The following is a 26626-nucleotide window of genomic DNA, read 5'->3' as shown; positions in this document are numbered from 1 at the left end:
GCTGCATGGATTGAGGTGAGATGCAAACACATTGATGAGAGTTGTTCTGCTACAGTGGAGAATACTGGCATGGAGACTTCTGTTGAGAATACCAGGCTCAAAAGGCATTCATGAGACATATTGAACCTCGCTGATACTGGCAGAAACATATGGAGTGTCAACGTGCACTTGAGAAAGTCACTCAATTCTCTGCTCCAAGAACGGGTCCAAGATTACTGACGTCTAAAAGAGAAGAGATGGCAGAGATGATAAAAGTGCTCATGTTCTTGGAAGAGGTCGTGAGAATCCATACGTCCCAAGGGGCATTTATACACCACTCAGACGACCAAGCACAAGGCACAGGTAAGCCTTTTCCCAGGGTTGGCCCTTGGTATCAATCACTTGCTCTTCCCTCCCCTCCCCTCATGTATCTATTTCAAAGAATCAGCACTTGAGTTGCAAAGAAGCCAGTAGGAGCTGAGCAAGCCCCTCCTAGTATCAGAGTTCCTCCTCCTTCACATTCTGTGCACAACAGTGAAATCCTCATTTGTCAACTACTCTCGACTAAAATAGATTGGTATTGAATTCTTCGCTCACAACTTGAAATGATGATCTTCCCCTAGATTCAGCAAATGCTGGGCTTATGTCTACTTTGGTGTGAAGGGAGTTTTGTAAGTGAGTGAATTTTTTTGCCTGAATTTGGATATTTATTTATCCTAATTTATTCAAAACAGTATTTGTAACTATTATAATTCAGTTATTGAAATGAAGTGTAATTGTTGGGATAAATATGTAGTGACACTTTTTTTGTGGACCATCTTTTCACTTTTGTCAAGTCCCAGGAGCAGGATATAATGTGATTGCTGTATTTTTTGGGTTAAATTGCTTTTCTCAACATAATTAGTCGATTAAACATTCTCATCTTTGATAGACGAGCACATGATTCTCAATAGCCTAGCAAAGCTGCGGCAGTGTTCTCATATCTATAATATCTCTAAGTGCTATTGAAACCAAGCCTATGTAAAAATACATTGTTTGGGTTTCTTTGTGGTATCCTAAATAATAATTTTTCCCCTTGAATCACCAACATTGACCAGTATGTGTCATTATTAGGAAAGGGCACCATATGCACAATGGAAACCTAGGGTTGTGGTTGTTAATGGTTCTAAGAATTATTTCATTGTTTCTGTTAGTGCTGGAGGCACCAAGAGAAAACTGTTGACCTGCCTCCTTCATGACTTTTGGCTGCTAATTTATATTTTCTGTGCATTTTTCTTATTTGGATATTTCAAGCTGGTACCTAAATTTGGCAACACTGTCTTATAGTTAGATTTAGTATGTTTCTAAAACTGTCTTTATTATGATACATTTCCCATGTATGTAATTCAATTTTATTATTTGAAAGTCTGCAACTGAGGTATGAACACATTGTCAGACCTGGAGTTTTCGGACACATCCTCCCACAATTGATATACAGAAAAATAGCTAAACAAGAATCAAGTGTCTGTGAGTTATGACTAAATTGTGTTAATTTATCCATGCCAAACTGTCAGAGTACCAGTGCAAACTTCGCTCACTCTCTCCCATGTATACAGCAAGATAAACATACACTCTCCCAGCCCTTGGCTCAGGAACCCTGCTGAAAAATGCCCAAACATCTCTTACTTCAAAAGTCAGAAAACTCTCACATAACCTGGAAAGAGTAGAAGGCAAATTAGAGAATGGAAATCAGTGCAGGACCTGGCCTTTGGTGAGGGAGCAGTAAAGGGGAAACTGTGTTTTACTGGAATGCACACTCTAAAGTGGACGGGTCATTTGAGATGGAAGATAATGTGCTGAGGGTTAAAAGAGTGCATAGTGGACGTTTGGTTGACATATCTGAAAGCAATAATCACAAAATTTCTCTGCAATTCATTCCCAGACCAATACTCCACCTGTTAATTTTGAGCTAGGAGTGCCTGTGGAATCTGTGTGTTAGGGCTGTGGCTGATGTCACAAATTTATTCCCAGGGGTTTGGAGATTGTTTTGGGCTGTGGTTGGTACTATCTAGAGAACAGATCTGCCTGGGTCCTCTCTTAATATTAAATCTGCTGGCATATGTGTTGTGGATTAGCTTAGTAACCCAGGGCCTTAGTCACAGTCTTTCCACATCCACGGTATAATTGCTCATTTTCTCCATAAAGGAGAAATGGGTCTCATTCAGAGCCATCTTCATCTAGTTTCTAGAATCCAGGGCAATTTATTGTTGAAATCAGATTCTATAGCCCAAGGATCTGCAACTTTCATAGGCAGGATTGAAATTTCTTATTGTCCAAAGCAGAGGTTTTTGAAATGCCCCATGATTGCCTTTGAGATCCAATGCCTTATTGCAAGAGTTCTTGGAGCAGAGATCTGCTGAACAATAGGTGAATTTGAAGCCTTTCCATCAGACTTGACTACCACATGCTAATGCAACAATAGTTGTGGTGCTGACCCAGTACTACACTAAGGACCCAACTGTGGCACTGCACGCTTCAACAGGTTCTAATGTGTGACATCATTAGATTTGTTTCCACTTTTGTTTTTGTTTGCAGAGAACCTGAGGGAACCCATTATAAAATTTTGACTTTTCCGTGGCAATAGTAAGGATGAATGCACTTTCATGAGAGTGTATTGGAACCATTCCCTATCCACATATCCAGCCGGCAGCCCAGAAACCATTTGGAAGCCTCTATTCCAGCAAAAATTACTAGTCCCAGCACTGTCAGAGCTATGATAAGCATTTAACCAAAATGACACTCTGCTAACTTTACTAGAATAGGTTGTATTCACCACAACAAAAACCACACTGGCAATCATAGATATAACAGGCAACAGACACAGAAGGAATACATGGCATCATTACATACCAAAAACAATCCTCACAGCATTAATACTAAATGTGCACAGAAATGATTTCACTTACAAAAGCTATTCAAGTTTATAATAGATAACTGATAATCCTTAACCCATAGCGATAGAGAGATATAATAAAATTAAAAGAACCATTCCAAATTTTCAAAAGACAGGAGTCTCCTGAAAGAACATCCAATGTATTAGACCACCAAAATTTACTAGAATATGACTTGAAAAGGGAGGACATAAAAACACTGAAGGAAATCTTGAGTCTATGAATACAAATGCAGGCTAGTATAAATGGAAAGAGAAACACTTTAGATGAGCCAAATATAATCAGAAAACTCAACGGTGAGAATAGCTAAGCTAAAGACAGTCCAAATCGGACTAGATAATGCAGAGGAACAAATAAGTGACTTCGAAAGCAGGATAACCGCAATCACTGAGTCAGAACACGACATAGAAAAGCAAGTGAAAACTAATGCAAGCAATGCAACTGAAACCTGGGATAAGAGAAAACATACCAGTCTATGACTCATAGGGATCCCACATGGAAAAGAAGAAAGACAAATGGTTTGAAGAGATATTTGAAGAAATCAGACTGAAATTTTCTTAAACCAAAGATAGAACCAGCTATCTTAACACAGGAAGCACAGAGGGTCCAAGCATAATGAACCCCAGTAGGCCTACAACAATATATATTCTAATTTAAATGGCCAAAGTTGATAATAAAGAAATGATTCTAAATGCACCAAAATAGAAACAAGTGCATTGCAAGAGAACTTTCTAATGTCTTCAGCTGATTTCTTAATAGATAGATTGGTAATTTTTTCTTCCCTCTTTCATTTTGTGTTGATCTCTATTCCAAGAACTGATGAAAGGCAGATTCCTTCAGTCTAAACAAGATGAGTTGGCAGAGATTCTATAAGTGTTCAAGTTCTTGGAAGAGGTCATCAGAATCAACACATCTCAAGGGGCTTTTTCAGACAATACAAGAGACCATGCACCAAGCCCTGTTTATACTTTTCCCAGGAGTGGGCCAATGTATTAAGACTTGCTGTTCCTTCACACTAAACCAGCCATGCAGGTATACCTTCAGTCTGCTACTGCAGTTGAATTGGAGCCAGGTCCAATTTTACCAACACTGTAGGGAGAACCTGAGCCTGCTACTGCAGGAGACACAGCACTGTGTCCCATTTCACCAATCTTTCAAGGAGGCCCTGAGCCAACTCCTGCAGGAGACTCAGAGCCAAATCACATTCCACCAGCTGTGTAGGAAGAACCCCAAGCCTTCACTTGCAAGGGATCCAGGAATGTGTCCAATTCCACAAGCCTTGTAGGGAGACCTTGAGCCTATTCCTGCAGGAGAACCAGATCTCTGTCATATTCCACCATCCCTCCAGGAAGATGCAGGGCCTCCTCCTGCAGGAGACTCAGGAATGGGTCCAATTTCACCAGTCCTGCAGGGAGACTCTGAGCCAATTCCTGCAGGAGACCCAGGACTGGGTCCCATTCCATCAACCCTGCACTAAGACCTTGAAGTGGGTCCAATTCCACTAGCCTTGCTGGGTGACCCACAAGCCTGATCCTGCAGGAAAATTAGAGATATGTCATATTCCAGAAGCCCTGCAGGAAGACTGAAAACCTGCTCCTGCAGGAGACCCAGGAATAGGTCCAAATCCACCAGCCTTGCTGGGAGAGCACAAACCTGATCCTGCAGGTGATACAGAGCGAGGTACAATTCCAACAGCCCTGCAGGGATATCCTGAGGCCACTTCAGCAGGAAACACATGACTGGGTCACATTCCAATATCCCAGAAGGGAGACTGTAAGCCTGCTACTCCAGGAAACCCAGGACTTCGTCCCATTCCACCAAACCTGCAAACACTGAGACTGCATCTGCAGAAAACAGAGTGGGTCACATAACACCAGCCCTGTAGTGAGACTACAAACCTGCTCCTGGGGGAGACCAAGCCCTTCACAGAGAACATGAGCCAGCTCCTGCAGAAGAACAAGAGTTGTGTGACATTCTACCAGCTCTGCAGGTAATCCCTAGGCTTGCTCCTGCAGGAGACAGACATCCCAGTCCAATTCCATCAGCCTTTCCAGGGAGAATCCCAGCTTCCTCTTGTAGGAGAGCCAGAACTAGATCTCATTCCACCAACCCTGCACGGAAAAACTGAGCTTGCTCCTGCAGGATACCCACAGCCTAGTCATATTCCACAAACCCTGCAGGGAGACACTGAGTCTGCAATTGCAAGAGACCGAGGACTGGGACGAATTCCACCAGCTCTGCAGGGAATCCCTCACCTGCTCCCATAGGAGACTAAGAGCCATCAGTTCTGGTGGGGTCCCTAAGCCTGCATCTGCAAAAAATACTACAGAGTGGAGTCACATTCCACCAGCCCTGCAAAGAGAACAGAACCTGCTGCTGCAGGAGACACAGGACTAGGTCCCATTCCACCAAACTTGCAGGGATACCCTGAGCCTTAGACCAAGGAATGGGACAAATTCTGCTAATCTTCTAGGGAGACCATGAGCCTCTCCTGCAAAAGAACCAGAGATGGGTCATATTACAGTATTCTTCCAGGAAGACCCAAGGCCTGTTCCTGCAGGAAATGCAAGAACAGGCCCAATTCCTCCAGCCTGAAGGTAGAGTCCAAATCTGTTCTGGCAGGTGACCCAGAGATGGGTCCCATTCCACCAGCCCTGCAGGGAGACTCTGAGCCTACTTCTACAGGAGATCCAGGAATGGGTCCCATTAAACCAACCCTGAAGGGAGAAACAGAACCTACACTTGCAGGAACCACAGAGCCAGGTCACATTCCATCAGCCCTGTAGTGACCCCTGAGCTGGGTCCAATTACACTATCCTTGCAAGGAGACCATGTGCCTATTCCTGAAGCAGAACAAGTGATGGGGTCATGTTCCAACAGCCCTGCAGGAAGACCTGGAGCCTGCTTCTGCAGAAGACCCAGGACAGGGTCTGATTCCACCATCCCATCAGGGAGAAAACTAGCCTGCTCCTGCAAGTGACCAAGGTCTGAGTCATATTCCACTAGCCCTGTAGGAAGAACATAAGACTGCTGTTACAGGAAACTCAGAGCCATGTGCCATTCCAGCAACACTGCAAGGAGACTCTGAACCTGCCCCTGCAGGAAACAGAAACCCAGTCACATTCCACAAGCCCTGCAGGGATACCTGAGCCTTCACATGCAGGAGACCCAGGCCTGGGACCAATTCTACCAGCCCTGTGGAAAGACCCTGAATAAGCTCTGGCAGGAGACTAAGAGCCATGTCACATTCCACCAGCCCTACAGGTAATTTATCAGCCTGCTCCTGCAGAAGACCCAGAGCCAGGTCACATTCCATGAGCAATGCAGGGAAACTTAGAACCTACACCTTCAAAAGATCCAAGATTTGGACCAATTCCAATGGCACTGCACGGAGACCATGAGCCGTGTCCAATTCCACTAGCCCTGCAGGAAGGCCCCGAGCCTACTCCTACAGGAGAACCTGAGATTGGTCATATTGCAACAGCTCTAGAATGACCCAGAGCCTGCTCCTCCAGGAGACACAGGACTATGTCCCATCCACCAGCCCTGCAGGGAAACCCTGAGACTGTTCCTTCAGGAGAACCACAACTGGCTCACATTTCACCAGCAATGCAGGGAGACTTAGAGCCTGCACCTTCAAGACACCCAAGAATTGGACCAATTCCAACAGCACTGCAGGGAGACCATTAGCCAGGTCCAATTCCACTAGCCCTGCCTAGAGACCCCGAGCATGCTCCTGTAGGAGACCCAGCACTGGGTCTCATTCCACAAGGCTTGCAGGGAGAAACTCTGCCTGTTTCTGCAGGAGACCAACAGCTGAGTCACATTTCACTAGCCCTGAAAGAAGACCCCAATCCTGCACCTGCAAGGTACCTAGGACTGGAACAAAATTGACTAGCCCTGTAGAGGGACCCTGAGCCTGGTTCTGCAAGAGAATCAGAGATGGGTCATATTCCAATAACTCAGCAGGGACAGTCTGAGCCTGCTCCTGCAGGTGATACAGAGTAGGGTGAAATTGCAAAACCTTGCAGGGACACCATGAATCTGCTGCTGCAGGAGAAAAAGGATGGGGTCTCATTCCACAAGCCTTACAAGGAGACCCTGAGCCTGGTCTTGCATGAGATCCTGAGCTGGATCCTGCAGGAGACACAGGACTGGGTCCCATTCTACCAACCCTGCAGGGGAACCCGAACCTGCACCTGCAAAAAACACAGAACCGTGTCACATCCCACCAGCTCTGCAGGGAGACTGTAAGACTAGCCCTACAGGAGACCTAGAGCCAGGTTACATTACCAGTCCTGCAGGGAGACCCTGAGCCTGATCTTGTAGCTCCTCCTGCACCTACACACACACTTCTATGAGACCCAGAGCCAATTCAGGCATCACCACCCCTACGGGCTGAGATGCCTCTGCAAACACCAACACTGTCATCTAATTCTCAGAATCAACCCACTCCCAGACTCGAACTTTCTTCCCTTCTCCTGGAATCATTTTTGTTTGTTTTTTTCTGTAATTTCCTTGTTTTCTTTCATGTCATTTAGAGTATCATCTATTTTTAAGTTTTAAGTTTACAATAATAAAATTTAGATGTTTTTCCATTTTAAATTGTGCAATTCAGGAGTATTAAGTGCATTCACAATGCTGTGTAACCATCATCACTGTCTAGTTTCAGACTGTTTCTTTCCTCATAATAAAACCCTGTATCCAAACCACACATTCTCTTTTCTCCCTCCCCTAGCCCCTGACAAGCCCTAATCCTCTTTCTCTCTGTGTGTCTTTCCCTACCCTGGATGTTCCCTATCAATGAAATCATACAAAAGGTGGCTGTTTGTGTCTGCTCTCATATTTTAACAAGGGACTGGTGTTTTTTTTTTTTTTTTACTTGAAGTAGCATTTTGGTTATTTGAAAGGGAAACCCAGGTGGATTAAACATGAGATGTACAAAATGAAAATTTTTAGTAACTATGTGCATAATCTCGAGATAGGCACTGCTATTCTATGTGTGAAACCAGAGCCAGAAGGGAGATGCTTAGCTCTTCCTGTGGCAAAACATAACCTACAAAATAAAAAATAATAATATTCAAAAGCCATGAAAGTCAAACCACAACCTGGAAAAATCATTTTTCATAACCTAAAGTCAGAGAAATGTTTCACATCCCTGTGGTCCAAAAACTTCTTGAAACACTGTGTTCTAAACAGAAACAGAACAAACACATACAATTCCAACAAGAGGAAATGCAGGTGGCCAGTGTATATTAGAGGTGCTTGACCTCTCAAGTGAGGATGCACACAGATGTACACACTTTGGAGACAGCATTGGTCACCATCACACTGGCAGGACTTTAGCCTGGTGACAACCAGCTCTAGTGACAACATAAGGAGGCAGAGGCCACAGTTGATCCCCTGGAGGGAAGAGTGAGCAGACACTCCTCTCTGGGAGAACAGTATGCAGGGTGAATTACAGTTCCACAAGTTCACCCCTTTCCGAGTAGTGCTGATGCTTAGTGTTGATCATACAAAAATTCTTGCACAATTTTTCAAAGATGTCTTTTCAAGGATGTTCATCACAGTTCTGGTTTAACTAGTAGGAGATTGGAAGCAACACTAATGTTCATGGAGAGGGGGTGGGATTCATCAGTTCTGGTTCACATGGAGGAATGATTGTTGTGCAGCTGGAAAAATGACTGCTAGGTCTTTACCTGATGTCAAGGAAGCCCTCAGTTTGGATGCTTGTTAATCCATCATCTACATCCCAGATGCCATCTATGACCACATATGTGTCAAATCATCATAGATTTAAATGAATCTTGTGGTGTGTGAGAGACAGAGGCAGAGAGAATAAGAGAGATAGAGACTGAGAGATGTTCACCAAGCCATTCATGACGGTCACTTCTGGGGGTGGGATTTGCAAATCTCTGCACTTTTCCTTTAGGCAACATTTCAAGTGTTCATAATGTATCTATATTGCTTTACTAATTCTAAGGTATTTAAAGCATATGTTACTTGAGATTCATTCATATTGAATCCACAGCGTAAAGTTTATTATTTTTATTTTAAAGTATTTGTTACAAGTACAATCAGCATTTATGAGAGTAAAATGATAAATTCTAAAGAATGAAGAATCAGATAAAGAACAAAACCTTTTGGTGACTCAGACACAGGCCAGCTAGTTGGCAGCAAATGGCAGGGTGGGACAGGTTTCTCTAGAAGGTTGTGTATGTTCTGAATCAGCATCCAATAGAGGCAAGGAAAAATTGCAAGACATGTACGCTGGAAACTACAACAGCTTGTTGAGAGTAATTAAGAAAGACCTAGCCCTATTTTAAAATTTGAAGGAGCCAAAGTGACAGAGTAGACAGACTCACAGCTTGACCTCTCCCACAAATACACGAAGAATTACATCTACAAAAACATTGAATTGCACAGAAACCTCCTGAACTCTGGCACAGTGTCTCTCATTTTGAAATACAGGAAGATTCTCACAAAATATGGTAAGGAATAAAAAGAAGAAAGACAAATTCAGTGCAGGACTGATCCTGCAGGGAAAAAGTAGCATAGGAAGAAAGGCACCCTCACACTGGGACACAACCTCTCTAGCTGGGAGATCAGCTAGGAAAGAAGCAGAGCTTCCAAGGTTTGGAGGAGACAGTGGCAACTGCATGGCAGGCAGAACTGGGGAATACTGACACAGAGGGTCCCTGTGATGACCAGCCCTAGACATGAACTAGCAGGGATGAGCCAGGACTGGCTACTGGAGTCAGTGAAGAGCCCAGGCAGAGGGCTGGGTCACACTGCAGAGAGGCAGCATCAGGAAACTAGAGGGCAGTGTGAGCTCTGGCTATGTGTGTGTGTGTGTGTGGAACAGAACAGACTGAAACTCTCATAAAAAGCACCAATGTTGGTATAATGGGGGAGGAATGATGCATGGCTGTGCCAAAGTCACTTTCTCCACTTGGCTCCATTGTTGGTGTGTTCTCACGAGAAGAGAAATGGGGCTTGGTCATAGCCAACACTGCTGGACAAAGGCAGAGCTGAATGTTGAATCCATATCCTGTGCCATTGCAACTTCACAGGCGGGACTGAGATTTGTTTACAGCCACAGGCAGAGAGGGTGGATTTGCTCTCTCTGGTCACTTTGTGGATCCACACCTCTGGGACTTACAGGCAGTGAGTGGAGTTCTGACTCAAGAAGGGTGGCCAGTGAGGGTATTTACAACAGGGTGGTGTATGGTTCCATATGTGGATGCGGGATTGGGGTTTGAGCTGAACCTGTAGTGGACCACAAATTCATGTGTGTGACTACACACTTGCTAAGGCAGGTCCAAGGGACTGACACTGCTGGATCTGCACTGATGTTTCCTGGGGCTCAGAACCTGAGGGGCACCAGAGTAGGTGGCTGACATTCCCATAGCTAAAGCAGGGATAAAGCCAACATCAACAAATAGTACTTTGTAAGTCTGCATAACAAGTGACAGACAACACCACAGAGGGAACTCCCCAGTGGAAATCTCCTGCTTAATTTTCTTCACAACTGAAGTACTCCCACCCTGCCTACTACACACCACAGCTCAGAAACGGGTCTAGAAGCCAGAGAAATATAAGTAAATAAAGAAGCCGAGGAACCACTTTCAATTAAAAGAACAAGAGAAATCCCCTGAAAGAACAAACAGTAAAATAGACTGATAGTCTACTAGACTTCAAAAAGGGAATGATCAACACACTGAAAGAACTAAAAGAGACTATCAATAGAGACAGAAAACTTTGAAAAGAAAATTTAAACTATAAAGAAGAGCTAGTTAAAAATAGAAAATTCAACTACAGGCAATCAAAAACAGACTAGATAATGCAGAGGAATGAATAAATGACTTAGGAGACAAGATAAAAGAAATAACCCAATACAGCAGACATAAAAGCCAATAAAAACCAATTAAAGCAAGATAATATAAAGTGCGCCAGCCTATGCATAATAGTGGGTCCCAGAAGGAGAAGAAAGAGAAAAGGGGATTGAAAATATAGTTAAAGAAATCATGACTGAAAACTTTCCAAACCTTAAGAAGGAAAGAATTATCCAAGTACAGGAGGCACAGAGGGTCCCAAACAAGAAGAAACCAAACAGACCTACACCAAGACATATTATAATTGAAATGGTTAAAGTTAAAGATAAAGAAAATATTCTAAAGGCAGTGAGAGAAAAACAAAATGTTAGTTACAAGGGAGCCTCATAAGCATTCAGCAGATTTCTCTACATAAAAACTTCTGGCCAGAAGGGAGTGGCAAGATATTTTCAAAGTCCTGAATGAGAAAAGGCTGCAAACTAGGATATTCTATCTAGAAAGACTCTCCTTTAGAACAGAAAGAGAGAGAAAGAATTTCACAGACAAGCAAAATTAAAAGAAGTCAGCAGTACTAAATCTATGCTAAAAAAAAATTGAAAGTTCTAATCTAAATAAAACATAAACAGGAAGCTATAGAAATTAGGAAACCATAATTGGAAATGCAATAAATACAGTGAATTGCAAGGGAAAACATGAAGATATAAATAAGTCAGTAAGTCAATAAAGAAAGCAAGAAAGAAAGAGAGAATAGCAAAATCATAAAAGGTGAAAGAGTAGAGCAAGAGAATATAGATTTTGTTCCCTTTCTTTTTTTTTTTTCTTCTTTCTTTTTGTCTCCTTTCTTTTTAGGATGCACTTGAGCCTACATGACTATCAACTAAAACCAAACAGATGAAGTAAGGGGTTACCAGACTTGAAAGACAAGATAACCACAAATCAGAAGTATATAAAGAGTCATAAAACCCAAAAAGAAACCAAGCTTATAGAAAAGAAATTTATCATATGACAAAAATGAAAAAAAATTAAAAGAATGAAACAAATAAGAAATACCAAATCAACTGGAAAACAAATTTCAAAATGGCAATAAAACCACATCTATAAAATAACTACTATAAATGTCAATGGACTAAGTGTTCCAATCAAAAGAAAAAGTGAAGGAGGAGGAAAGATGGTGGAGTAAAAAAGATGCTCAGAGCTCACCCTCTCCCACAAATTCACCAAGAGTGACATCCACAGACACACCCACCACCCAGAACACCTGCTGAACTTTGACAGAATATTGCCTTCTTCAAAAGATAAAATTTTCCACAAATCTGGTAGGAGAAAAGAAGAAAAAGGAAAATAGTTCAGGACCATTCCAATGAAGAGGGAGCTGCAAAGGAGTAATAGCATTAATACACTGGGTCTACCCAACTCCAATGGCGAGTTCAGCAAGATGGATAGGGAATATCTGCGGCTCGGATCTGTACAGAATAGACTTTGACTGACAGAACTAAGTTAATTGGGCACAAAGAGTCCCAATGATCCCCAGCCCTAGACGTGAACCAGCAGAGGTGGGATGGGACAGGCTGTCTGAGTCGAGCAGAGGATTCGGGCTGACTGTACAGAGGAAACCTTGGGGGACTACAATGTTCTGTGTGCCATGGCTGGGAGAGTATACAGATTAGAACAGCCTGGGTCCCCCATAAAATCCAAAAAAAAAAAAAAAAAAAAGGCAAAGCAACACTGCTGGTGTGCCCAGGGGGGAAGGGGATCCGTAGCCTTTGTGTCCACAGACCCACAGTGCCATTATTGGAGACTTCTTGGGAGAAGAGAGTCAAGGCTCAGCCATAGCCACCATATTTTCTGGTTCATGGTTCCCAGGTGAAGGAGGGGTCAAAAGCTGAATCCCTACCTAGGGGCTCCACAACCTCATAGGTGGGACTGAGATTTGTTTACAGTCCCAAGCAGAGGGGACCATTACACACCGATGCCTCTCTGAATTGGCTTTTCTAAGACAAATGGACAAGAAGCAGTGTTCTGGAACAGAGCAGGGGTGACGGCTAGTGCAGCTGTTTTCTCTGAGTCCACCTATGAAGCATGGACCTATTGCGGCAGGGGAGCTACCTGCCAACTACCTTGCACAAGTGTGGTGCTGGGACCAGGCATCTGGTGGGGGTGCAGACCACCCACAAACTGATGCTGGGACACAGACCAGGAGCACGACTGGAGGGCCTCTGGAACCAGCAAGTGGAGTTTTCACAGTAGGATATGGGCAGGAGTGTGACAACCACAGGAAAAAAAGGAGCTCCTGCTCAATAGCCAGGGCAGACTCAGGCCACCAGAACACCAGCCACACCACCAACAAAGGGGATAACAGGCAAAAGGCATGGAAGGAAGACTTGGCAATCACCCATAATTAAAAACAACCTTATGACAAAATTATTAAGAGTGCATATTCTTGGAGAAAGGCCAAGATAGTGGAGTAGAAGGATACTTGTATCTTATCCTCTCCAATAAATACACCAAGACTGACATTCACAGACACACCCATCCACTCAGAACATCTGCTGAACTTTGATAAAACATTGCCATCTTCAAAAGACAAAATGTGCCACCAATCTGGTAGGAGAAACGGAAAAAAGAAGGAAGAAAATGCAAAATGGCTTGGGGTTGGTCCTTTGAAGAGGGAGCAGCAAAGGAGGGATAGTGCTGGTTGACTGGGTCTCCCCCTTTCCAATGGAGAGGTCAGCAGGATGGACAGGGAACCTCTGAGGCTCAGATGTGTACAGAACCGCCCTTGACTGACAGAATTAAGTTATATGGGCACAAAGTGTGTCAACAACCCCCAAACCTAGAAGTGAATCAGGGATGGGAAGGGACAGGCTGCTGGATCCAGGCAGACTCTGGTTGACTGTACAGAGGTAACCCTGGGGGACTACAGTGTGCTGTGGACAACTGCTTGGATTGTATACAGATCAGAACAGCCTGGGCCCCCCATAAAATAAGAAAAAAAAATAAAGCAAAGCAACATTGCTGGCTTGCCTGAGGGAAGGGGAGTTTTGTCCTTTGTCTCTGCTGACCCACAGCAACATAACTGGTGATTTCTCAGAAGAAGAGAGATGAGGCTCAGCCACAGCCATCATACCCACCCAGGCAGAGGCAGGGTTGAAACCTGAATATGTACCTGGCAGTTCTGCAGCCTCATAGGTGGGACTGAGACTTGTTTACATCCCCAGACATATAGGAAGGTTCTGTCCTGGTGCGTCTATGAACTCGCACCTCTAAGACAAATGAACAAGGAGCAGACTTCTGGCAAAGAGCAGGGACTAGGGCTGGTGTGGCCATTTGCCTCAAGCCCACTTACAGAGTGTGGAACAGATGTGGAGTGGGGAGTAGCACTGAACAGGGGACCAACCAACCCAACTACTGTGCAGGACTGCTGCACCTGGACACGGCATTGGGAAGGGGCACACCCTGCCCACCTACCATGCAGGAGAGCAGCACCAAGATGCAGCATTGGGAGGAGATGTGACATGTCTACCTCCAGGCACTGGGAGCAGCACAGACCAAGGGTGTGACCAGAGGGTCTCTGGAACCAATGAGCTGAGTTCATGAAACAAGGCAGGGGCAGGAGCTGTGACAACCACAAAACAAATAGGAGTCCCCATTCAATAGCCAGGGTAGGCTCTGGTTAACAGGTTAATGGCCACATCCGTAACCAAAGGGATAACAGACAAAAGGCAAAGAAGTAAGACTTGGCAACCACACTTATTTAAGAAAGACCTCTTGATAAAATTATTAAGGGCACACAATCTCCACGGGAACATCCTCTCTTCTTTTTCTGTTCCATTTTCTTTTACTTTTTAAATGTTACTTCTTAAATAATTTTTATATTTCTATTTTTAATCCCTTTTAAAATTTTCTTTTAAAATACTAATATTATTATCTTTCAATTTGTCCAATTTCATTTTTATCTTTGTTTTGTTCTTCTGTTATGATGATACTCTGTTCTCAAATATTTTTCTTCCTTTAATGTTTTAAAAATTCATCCCAACTCAATTGTTATCTTGTTTCAATATGTTCTTCTGTTATTGATTATACTGCTTTTAAAACTAATTTCTTTGTGCTTAGTTTTATTTCTGCATCCACTTTATATAAATAAATAAACTCCTAAAGGACGACAGTAGATAACTGATACTCCATAAGCCATAGTGCCAGAGAGATATAAGCAAGATGAATAAGCAGAGCCACCTCTCTCAATTAAAAGAACAAGATATATCCCCTGAAAGAACAATCAATGAAATAGACATTGATAGTCTACTAGATGATTTCAAGAAAGGAGTGATCAAAGTACTGAAGAAACTAAAAGAGATTGTCTATAGAGACAGAGAATATGTCAAAAAACGAAATTGAAACTCTAAAGAGGAGACAGTGAAAATTGGAAAACTCATTTGCTGAGATGAGAGTTGAGCTAAAGGCTGTAAAATGTTGGCTAGATAATTGAGAGGAATGAATATGTGACTTAGAAGACAGGACAACATAACAGCTGAGAGAAAACAAATAAAAACCAATGAAAGCAATATAAGGGACCTATGGAATAACATAAAGCATGCCAACCTACTCATAATGGGGGTCCCAGAAGGAGAAGAAAGAACAAAGGGGATTGAAAAGGTATTTGAAGAAATCATGACTGAAAACTTCCCAAACCTAAAGAAGGAATCAGATATCCAAGTGCAGGAAGCACAGAGCGTCCCAAACAAGGAGGACCCAACAGACCCACACCAAGACATTTTACAATTAGGATGACCAGGGTTGAGAATAGGAAATGATTCTAAGGGCAGCAAGAGAAAAACAAAGGATGAGATACAAGGGAACCCCATAAGATTTTCAGCTGATTTCTCTACACAAACAGTAAGGCCAGAAGGGAGGGGCAAGGAATATTCAAAGTCCTGAATGAAAATATGATGCAGCTTACGATACTTTATCCAGCAAGGCTATCCTTTAGAATAGGAGAGATAAAGAACTTCACAGACAAGCAAAAACTAAAAGAATTTAGCAACACTAAACCTATGCTAAAGGAAATATTGAAAGACCTACTCTAAACAGAAAAGAAGCAGGATGCCATAAAAAGGAGAAAACCATGATTGGAAAGGTGATTGCTACAATGAATTACAACAGAATAAACATGAAATCATAAAAGAGGACATCTAAATCATTAAGGGTGGGGGAGGCGAGCAAGAAAATATACAGGTTTCTCTCTCTCTCTCTCTCTCTCTTTTCTTCTTGGTAGGATGAGTTTGAGCTTATATTACTATCTGTTTAAAACAAACAGATATAGTAATGGGTTAATATATGAACAAAGTAGGGTAACCACAAGCCAAAAATTTACAATAGAGTCACAAAACTAAAAAGACACCAAGATAATAAAAAGGAAAATTATCAGACCACAAAAAGAAAAAGAAAGGAACAAAGAGGAAATACAAAATCAACTGCAAAACAAAGTTCAAAATATAATAAACACATATCTATCAATAATTATTATAAATGTCAATGGACTAAATGCTTTAATCAAAGGACATAGAGTGCAGAGTGGATAATAAAGCAAGTATCTACAATACACTGTATACAAAAGACCCACGTTAGGGAGAAGGACACACATAGATTGAAAGTGAGAGGATTGAAAAAGATATTCCACAAAAATGGAAATGACAAGAAAGCAGGGATATCAACAGTGATTTCAAATAAAATAGACTTTAAAACAAAGATTATAAAGAAAGATTAAGTAGGACATTATATAATGATTAAAGGAGTCATAGATGAAGATATTACACTCATTAACATATATGAACCCAATAGAGGAGCACCTAAATACATAACAGATAAAAAGGGAAAATTTGATCAGAATACAGTCATGGTAGAAGACTTTAACTATCCATTAACATCACTGGACAGATCTTCCATACATAAAATTAATAAGACAACGTAGAAATTAAATGATAAAATAGAACAATTTGTCTTGGTTAATATTTTCAGAACATTATATTTCCCTAAAATAGAATATACCTTCTTCCCAAGTGCACGAACCACATTTTCTAGGATAGATCATATACTTTGGCACAAAAGAAGCATTAACAATTTGAAGAAGATAGAAAATATTTGAAGCAACTTTTTCTGAACACAATACCATAAAAGTAGAAATTAACTACAGAAAAATAAAGAAGAAATAAATGACAGCATGGAGATTAAACAACATATTACTTTAAAAAAAATGGGTGGATGATGAAATCAAAGAAGAAATAAAAAAAAAAAAAACACAGTGAGACAAATGATGATGAAAACACAACCACACAGAACCTATGGGATCCAGAAAAGGCAGTGCTTAGAGTGAAGTATATAGCGAGAGAATCAGGTCTACCTCAAAAAAGAGGAACAACTGCAATAAACAATCAAACTTACCACCTAAAAGAATTAGAAAAAGAAGAGCAAAAAATAACAAAAGTAAGCAGAAGGAAGGAAATAATAAAGATCAGGGAGGAAATAAATAAAGTAGAGATATTAGAAACATTTGAAAAAATCAAGCCAAGAGATGGTTTCTTGAAAGAGTAAACACAATTGACAAAATTATGCTCTATGCTGCAAATTGACACAACAATGAAAACTGACTATAACTCAATAAAATAAAAATTAAAAAATAAATATATTAACAAAAGAAAAAAGAAAAGGTAGTTTCTACTCACCAGACTGGAGGAGGGGACTGCACCCCATGCGGGGTCACACACCATGGGAAAGCCTGGGGTCAGGATCGGAGGAGCAGGGTTCTGTGGACAGGATCTGTCACAGGGTTTCTGCAGGAGGGGAGGGTGAAGCATGTGAGCAGGCTGAGGGCTGGCCATTTGAGTAAGTTCATGGGCTCTGGGGTGGAGGGGCTCCCCCAAGTGTCTGGACTTGACTCTGGGTGAGTTGGGCAGGTGGACAGTGGCTCAGTGTGAGTCCAAGTCCAGTGGAGGGGGTAGTGCGTTAGATCTAGAAGGACTCCTTCTGGGGTGGGAAGGCCCATAATGGAGGCAGGAGGCCAAGCCCAGGTGACTGAGAACAGGGTGTGTCCTGCATAGGCCTGCAGGGCTGACGAAAGCATCCAGTCTACAGAAGGTGGAAACATGGTCCATACAAGGGCTCAGCTCAGATGTCACCCCATCAGAGGAGCCTTCCTTGCCTGCACAGTCTACAGGGACAGCCTCCTCCACGCACATCTCCAAAGCAGACACCTGCTCCATCTCCTGCATAGCATTCAGGAACCGGGCCCCTGCTCCACGCCCAGCCATGGTTCCGCTGCCCTGAGGAAAAGCCCTCACAGAAGCCATCAAGCCCTGCACGACCTGGGCCCCACCTCTCTGTCTCTTATGCCACCACTGTCTCCACCTGGCCCTCTTCTCCTCCACTCCTGCACTCCCCCAGCCCTGTGTGCTCTCCAGAGCACGTGTCCCTCCTAACATGCTGTGTGTGTTCACTGTGTCTCATCCACTGCATGCCTCCCACCCAGGTCAGTATCCAGTGCACAGTAGGGCTCAGTAAGTAGAGAATGAATGACTCTTACCATCACTGCTGGGAAGACCATTGTCTGTGGCCTACAGTGATCACACACCCGTCACACACTCGCTGAGGTCCTACTGTGTGTTGGGCGGGTTCCATATACCGGGCACAGCAGGGAGTGAAGCAGGCAGGTCTCCATTCTCATGCAGCAGACAGCCTGGTGGGGGACACAGAGAAAATTAAGTAAAATATACACAATGTCCGGAGGTGATATGTTCCATGGAGAAAAATAAGGTCAGGGAGGACATTTGAGCAGATTCCTGGAGGTGTTCAAGAAGCAGGCGGAGAGAGACCCTGGCTGAAAGAGCAGCCAGCGCAAAGGCCCTGAGTCCAAAGTGGGATGCGCGTGGAGGGTCTTAGTTATCCGTGTGAGTTCTTAGTCCTGCCTTGAGTACGTATGTTGCTTTTATTTGTAAACCTTGATTTCACCTTCAAAGCAAATTAAACTGCATCATCAATCTGCATAATTTAGCCAATTCTGTTTCAGGTGTTGTTGGCACAATGGCGGGCTAGTTACTTGGGTTGGTAAAGAATTACCAGCGTCTGAGAAGGGTCTAGGAAAGTTTAATAGGGACACTGCTATAGGCAACATCAGGCCACACAGGCAAGAGGTGCCTACACGAGTGCCAAGGTTGAGTGTGTGGGGTCTGTTATTGGGGGGGTGCTGTTCACACAAGGAGGAGGCGGCTGCATGATCAATTCATGCACAGGTACCTGGTTGGTTGTGAGATATGTCAGGGGCTTCTCTGAACAACAGGCTTTACCACATTAATAAGGGCAGGATGTGAGGCCTCTCTTCCTGGGGCAATGAGTTTTCATAGGGTAAACACACAGCAAGAGAAGATGTTTTATAGCTTGTGGAAATGCAGGTGTGCAAAGGGTCCTGCAGTGGGGAGTGGGAGGTAAGGTGCCACTGGGCTCTAGGCACACAGAGAGCCCAGGGGTGAGGGTGTATGACTCTAAAGAGTGCCACCTGGCTTCACACCAGGGACTTTATGTGAAAACAGGAGAATCTAGGTTGTCAGCACGTGTCTACTCAGTGACCTCCCTAAGCCTAGCTCTGTCAGGCACCAGGTGGCTGTGAAATGAACATGAAGGTCCCCACCCTGAGGACCCCAATGAATGAACATCTTGACATCCTCAAGCCCCTTCCCCTGCACCACCACCTCACCTCATCTGGGTCTCAGGCTCTGACCCTGATATCAGTGGCACCTTTGTTCCCTATATCCAGCTCCTCTGGACGTCTCTGTGATGAGCTGTTCCATGTCAGCGAGCGCCAAACTGAGCTCTGCCTTTACCCCATGAATGCTTCCTCCCTGTGAAGCCCCTTGTGAAGGAGCCACCACTAGCAGGATCCTTCAGCCCTGAGTCTCTGCCTTCCCCACCCCTCCGATTTCCCCCAGCCCAAGATCCCCTCTGGAGGTCCCTATTATCCTCTCCCTCCCACTTCAGTCTTGGGCTGCACACCAAATCCCTCTTCACAATCTCCCACAAGAGAGGTCCAGGTCCACTTGGGGACACTGAGGTGACACAGGCGGGTGTTGCTGGGAATGAAGAGAAGGATACTCTAGCAGAGGAGAGGCAAGGGCTCCCAATCCACCAGAACACAGGCTAAAGTGGGGGCAAGACACCCATAAAGGGTGAGGCAGGCATCACACTGCAGCCCAGCCCTCTGCTCCCCCAGGGTGCCCTGTGTTTCCTGCTTTGGCCTGGGGGACTTCCCCCCTCACTCTCTGTTAGAGGGGTGCCCATTCATTCATTCACACCCTCATTCACCATGTACATGGGTCCTGCTCAGTGCCAGGCCTCAGCTGGATGACAGCTCATCCTTGGGGACACAGCTCAGATCTCACCTCCTCCATGAAGCACTTCTGGATTCCCACCCCTCCTGAAGTTCCTCTGGCCTCAGTTGGGACCACTAGGGCTGAGACCACACTCTGATTACCTCCCAAGTCTGTGATCTCTGTGAAAGCCCTGGGCCCAATATGGAAAGAGACTCAGAAAAATGGGGCCAAAAGGGGCTAAGAAAAATGTTACTAGTTCTCTATTACAGAGAAGGGCACTGAGCAGAGAGAGGGCAGTGTCCAACCAAAGCTACAGAGGAGGGTCTCAGTGAGCCCTCCCTTGGCCCTGTTACTAGTTCTCTGTTACAGATGAGGACACTGAGCCACAGAGAGAGAGCAGAGCCCTGCTATAGCCTTGGCCCCATGGCCTGTGTCCTTTATTACTACCTCAATGCTGCCAGCAGGGGTGTGGGCCTGGAATGGAGGTTGAAAGCAGCCTGACCCCCAGGACCCCTTCATACACAAAGTCAGTCTCAGGAAACACCCCTCAAGACCTACTCTACACCCCTGGGATTGGGACCTGATTGCTGTTCCTGGAAGCTGGCTGGGCTTCCCTGTGAATTGGCCCAGGAGATGCTTGGGACAGACACAGGGCCCCTGAGGCTCCCTGTCCCCAGATGAGCAGATCTGGTCCCCTTGACTGTCCCTGGCAGAGGCCTGATGACACGAGGTGTTGGTCGGGTAGCCAGCTGTGGAGATGAGGAAATGGGAGCAACATGCAGGTACATGCAGAGGTCCAGGTATTCACTCAACAATCATTGATTCAGGCCTTGTAGTGTGGCTTGCCTGGGCCCAGGCCTGGGTGTCCAGTAGTGAATACAGTCAAACCCTTGAGCCTTCTGGGAAAGCAGTGCTCTGAGAAACGGGCCCTCAGAGCCCCCATCCTGCTCCCCATGAACAATCACACTGAGATGAGGCTGCAGCCATGGGTCCCAGTGGAGCGTGAAGGGAGGAAGGAAACCCAGAGTGGGCACTGACCATGAGCCTGGACACTGGAACCAGATGGCCTGGGCTCTGTAATCTGGGGTGGTCACCTCCCCTGTTCTCTCTGTGCCTCAGTTACTTCTGCAGAAATGGGTGATAACGCCTGTCCCTGCCCCACAGATTTTCATGAGGAGTCAGTGATCTCTTATGTGTGTAGGACAGTGCCTGGTTATGGGTCAGGATCCTGCTCACCTCACAATATTCTGTCCCACTTTAAAGATGAGAAAGCCAAGGCTAAGGGGGTTATGAGACCAGCCTGGGCTAGCCCCCTTCTCATGCTCTGCTGTCCAGGTCTCCTGCTTTTACATCATCCCTCTGCCCCCATATCCACCCAGCAAAGTAGGTGCTGAGAATCTGAGCAAATCAGAGTATGAATGGAGGCACACCCTCTCCCCAACTTGAGCTCTTGGGGCGGTGGGCAGGATGGGGATATCGGGCTCCCCCAGACTGTCCAGGAGGCCCAGCATGTCCATCACCTCATTTCCACTCAACACGGAGGTGTATGTCCAAGGGCCAGAGGACGATGGAGTAACCCAGGGTGGGTGGATGCTAGGTAGGGGTGGGAGGCACAGAGTGGCCCCTGGAAGACAGTGTCCAGGCAGCCAAGGTGTGGGGAATGAGGGTGCCCAGAAGGGGCAGAGGACAGAGTCCAGCCTGGACACCACCCCCTGCTGGACCCTGATCTGGGGTGAGAATTGGGACAAGCCAGGGCCCCGCTAGGGCTCCTCATCCAGCAAAGAGGTGAGGAAAAGTTAAGGAGACAATGGAGGCTGACCCCACCGTGCTCCCTGTGTGAGGGTGCTGCTTCCAGGATCCTGGAGGTTCCTTAGACCTTTGTGAAGTGGCTGCTGTTTCCAGCCCCATGTGGGCAGAAGAACTGAGGCAGGGAGGACAGAGTGACTCAGGACAGAGCTAGGATTCATTAAAGAGTGTGTGCACCTCTCGCTGAGAGCAGCCTCTGGGCATCATGGACTCAGGAAGTGTCTTGTCCTCCCTCTTAAGGCTCCTGGCATGTTAGGCAGGAAAGGTCCCAGTGCCCATACCTGGGCCTCTCTGGGTGATGCTGACATGTGGGATCATGATGGTCCTGGGAAAGGAGAGAGAATGTAGGCTTGGCGTCAGGTCTGCATCAGACCCTAATGATGCCCCTAATGTTGTGTGACCTGGAAACTCCCTGACCTCTCTGTGCCTGGCTTTCCAGCTCTGACACAGAGGACTGCTGTGCTTGGCACACAGTAAGACCTCAATCAGAGGAAAAAGCCAGCCCTTCCCCAGGAACCTCTCCTCTTACATGCCCAAAACTAAGCCCATGTGCCACACATCACCAGAGCTGATACTTGACAAACAGGCAAGTGAAATCCAACAACCCCTCCCTCCTGCCTGAGGCCCTTCCCTCCTCAGTGAGTGGCTCAGAGCAGGTCTCTGCATCCCAGAAGCCTGAACTGAGCCTTGTGACCTGGAGGAGTCCCTGTTCCACACAACTTTTTTTCCAGGTGCTTCCAACAAGACACAAGAACACCTGGTCAGTCTCTTAGCTGCAAGGTCCTCCCTTTGCAAATTCCCCCATCACATCCGGGCTAGAAGATGTGAGTTCCAGGGCACATGACCATCCAAATGATGACTTCAGGGAAACATCCCTGCCCACACTGCACTCTTCAGAGCCCACCTTCTAAAAGAAGACCCACGGTTGTGCACAGTTTTATCACAACACAGCCCTCACCCACCCACCATTGGAAACATGTGAGAAGCAGAGATTCCCAAGTGCCTGGACCCCTGTCATCCAGAAAGCAGAGGTTAGGGTAACAGACAGAAGGGGAGAAAGTATTTTCATACTATGTATCTGATAAGGGGTTAACACCCAAAACATATAAATAACTCTTACAATTCAACAGCAAAAAAACAAGCAATCTGATTTAAAAAGTGGGCAGAGGAACTGAATAGACATTTTTCCAAAGAAGGCACGCAGATGTCTAACAGGTACATGAAAAGGTGCTCAACATCACTCACCATCAGGGAAATGCAAATCAAAACCACAATGAGATATCCCCTCACACCTGTCAGGGTGGGTGTCATCAAAATACAAGAGATAACAAGTGATGGTGGTGGTGTGAAGAAAAGGGAAACTTCTGCAATGTTGGTGGGAATGTAAATTGGTGCCATCACTCTGGAAAAGAGTAAGAAGACTCCCCCAAAATTTAAAATTAAAACTTCCGTATGATCCAGCAAGTCCATTGCTGGGAATATATCCAAAGGAAATGAAATCACTATGTCAATGAGACAACTGCACCCTCACGTTCACTGTATCATTATTTACAATAACCAAGATATGTAAACAACCTAAGTGTCCATCAACAGATGAATGGATACAGAAAACGTGACGCATATATATGTATATATAATGGAATCTTATTCAGACATTAAAAAAATGAAATCCTGCGATTTGTGACAACTTGGATGGACCTTCAGGGTATTATGCTAAGTGAAATAAATAAGACAGAGAAAGACAAATACCTATGATCTCATTTATATGTGGAATCTACAAAATAAACCGAAACCCATAGAAACAGAGATCAGGTTGGTGGTTGCCAGAGGTGAGTCAGGGGGTGATTGAAATTCGGGAAGATAATCAAAATGTACAAACTTCCAGTTAGAAGATAAACAAGTCCTGGGGACATAATGTACTGCAAGGTGACTGTAGTTAACAACACTGCACTGTGCAATTGATAGTTGTTAAGAGAGTACCTCTTAAAATTTCTGATCACAAGGAAAATAGTGTGTGACTATGGGTGATGACAGACGTCAAGTAAACTTAATGCAGTGATCATTTCACAATATGCACATGTAACAAGCCATTATGCTGCACACCTGAAGCCAACAAAGTTATGTGACAATTGTATCTCAGGAATACTTATCCCAGGAAGCGGGGGTGCGAGCCTGGACTACCTACTGCAGGAGCTGCCCTTGCCCTCCAACAGCAGAGGGTGGTAGTTGTGACAGGGACTGTAGGTCCCTCAAAGCCTAGAATGTTTACTGTCTGGACCTTCACAGGGAGAGTGTGCAGACCCTGCCCTGGAAGACGGTGGTCATGGAAGCAACAACGGCCTGCCTGTGAGCAGGCTCAGCCCAGACAGCTCCTGTGCTCTGCTGTCACCGCATTTACTTCCCTCCACACCCTCAGAGGGAGAGGCTTCAATGTTCCGATTTTACACATGAGAAAACTGAGGCTCATTTGCTTTGAATTATTGACCAAGTGGTGGGGGAAGCTTTGAACTCCAGTGTTCTGATTTCAAAGCCACATCTCAGTCCTGATTTTTAGAAGGTGGAGGTCCAGGCACTGGGGACCCTCCACCTTCCTCACTTGTAGTCTTACTCCAGGGCTGCCATCCCCGAGGCGTCTGGGTGAACACATTTAAACCGCTTACTCTGCACCAGCTGAGCCCTTGGCTGCCAGTCTGTTGTCGCTGCCTGACACCAGCTGAGTTTTACAAGTGAACCATCACCCCCTGCCAGCCCACCTGCCCTGCTATGTGGGGCAGACCCCTCCTAGCCTGATCATTCTAAACCCTTAGCTCACACATTTGCACAACTGCATCGAAAGGGCCCTACTCCCTGTGTGGAGGTATCGACAAGGGGAAGGGAGGGGAGTTTTGGGTGGCCCCTTACTCTGAAGGTGACACATGACAGGGACATGTTCATGTCCATAATGGCACTCAATTTGAAGCTAAGAACATGGTCACAGCGAGGGTTAAAAGCTGAGAGGCTACAAGGCTGCTGAGAAAGGGGCTTGACTATTGAATTGTAAATGTGTAATTTAATTTAAAAATTAGCCTCCTGGGTGATAAGAATTTGCCCCTAAGGCCAGAATTGGCCACCTGACCCCTGGGTACCCCTCAATTCCAGGATGTAATCATCTGAGCATGGAGGGGGCTTAAATTGGGGTGCTGTCCTCTCAGTCATGGTGCACCTGCCCACGTGTGCACCCATGAACTGCAGTTCTCACACATCAAGGCACCTCTCATGCCCTGCCAAGGAGGTCCAGGTCATAAGGAAGGGATGACAGACTGTGAGGTCACACGTGTGCCCCTGCAGGGGTGAATGTTGTATAGGGCAGAGCCCCCCACTCTCACCTCCAGGAGGGGTGCTGGAGGGAGCAGGACTCCTGAGCCCCTAGGCTTAGCAAGCATCCTGGCTGAGGGTGGGGAGGCTGTCCACTCTGAAGTCATAGGTCAGATGGTAGATTGGGGTCCCACCCCCACAGCTCACCAGTGAGAACGTCTAGTCTGTTTTCTCTGTAAACTGGAACCCAGTCACCCTCACCCTCAGAAGTGGGGGCAGCCTGTGTAAATTACAACACAAAGCCCTGGGCTGTTTCAGGTGCCTGGGGGTGTCCAGGCCCCTAGGCCGGGCAGGTGGGAGAGGACATGTATGGGTTAGCAGGTGTGAGAGCAGGGCTGAGACTTGGCTGAGTGCATGCACTCTAATATCCAGGAACTGCGAGCTACCACTAGCAAATCTGTTCACTGAGGCCATGTGTACTCTCCCTTGTCATTTACAATCCCCTGTTTGAACAGAGGCCTCTGAAGTCTATTAGCCACATTGTTGCCTGTCACCACACTGTTGCAGTTCCAGGGTCTCCATTTAGCCAGCTTGAAGGAATAGTCAAACTTTTTCTTAAAACCAGTGACAGAAAACCAAAGTGGCTTAAAGAAGCAAACAGGGCAGGAGAGAATGACTTACCTAACTGAGACATCCACAGGGAGATAGCTTCAGGCAGGGCTGTACCTGGTGCTCAGTGACATCAGCAGAAGTCATCCTTCCCCACCTCTGGGCTCTGCCACTGGTGTCATCTTCACATGGCTCTGCCTTTACGAGAGCAAGATAGTCACCAACTGCCACAGGCTGACATCACCACCCCTCAACTCCCAACTGAAATAGAACTTCTCTGCTCCCAGGATTCCAGCAACTAGGCCTGACCTCCGTGGAGCCTGATTGGGCTGGTGCCCAGCCCTGAGCCAATCACAGTGGCCAGGGAGGATGGAAAATGCTGATTGGCCAGATCAAGGCCATGTGACCATCCTCTCCAGGAAACCTGTGAGCTGTTCACCTGTTTTCAGGTTGGGAGAGTGTGATGTCTCCCAGAGGATCCTGCTACTAGCACAAACTGCAGGTGGCACAATGAGCTGAAATGAGCCTGTCTGCTTGGTGACAAGTGACAGGTCACTTAGTGGTTCCCTGCTCCAGGGAGGGAGGCATGTCCAAACAATATTGGGGCTTCAGAGCCAGAATGTAGTAGAAAAGCCTCCCAGTCTCCCAAAAGGTGGGAAAGTGAGCAGTGACACTGGAAAGGCACTCCTCTCTGTGGCCCTTGGCTTTCTCCTTGTTACAGTGGAGAGTGCAGTGTTGCCCCTGACAGCCCCCTTCCCTGCTGGGAGGCCTTTGCAACAGGTGGAGAGTGCTTGGAAAAGCCCACTTATTCTGAGGA

General features: G+C 45.5%; 1 long non-coding RNA gene across 1 annotated transcript; it reads right to left on the bottom strand.

The window, feature by feature from the left end:
- Nucleotides 1–204: 204 nt before the first annotated feature.
- LOC135320534 (uncharacterized) lies at nt 205–26626 on the bottom strand. Its single transcript, XR_010379708.1, has 4 exons — nt 25882–26626; nt 18321–18473; nt 17464–17571; nt 205–222 (listed from the first exon to the last, which is right to left on the bottom strand). It is a non-coding gene; the product is annotated as an uncharacterized LOC135320534 (long non-coding RNA).

Source organism: Camelus dromedarius, unplaced genomic scaffold (genome assembly GCF_036321535.1).
Source record: "Camelus dromedarius isolate mCamDro1 unplaced genomic scaffold, mCamDro1.pat HAP1_SCAFFOLD_179, whole genome shotgun sequence".
NCBI lineage: Eukaryota > Metazoa > Chordata > Mammalia > Artiodactyla > Camelidae > Camelus > Camelus dromedarius.
Note: the sequence above shows the minus strand (reverse complement) of the source record. Positions and strands in the feature narration are given on the sequence as shown.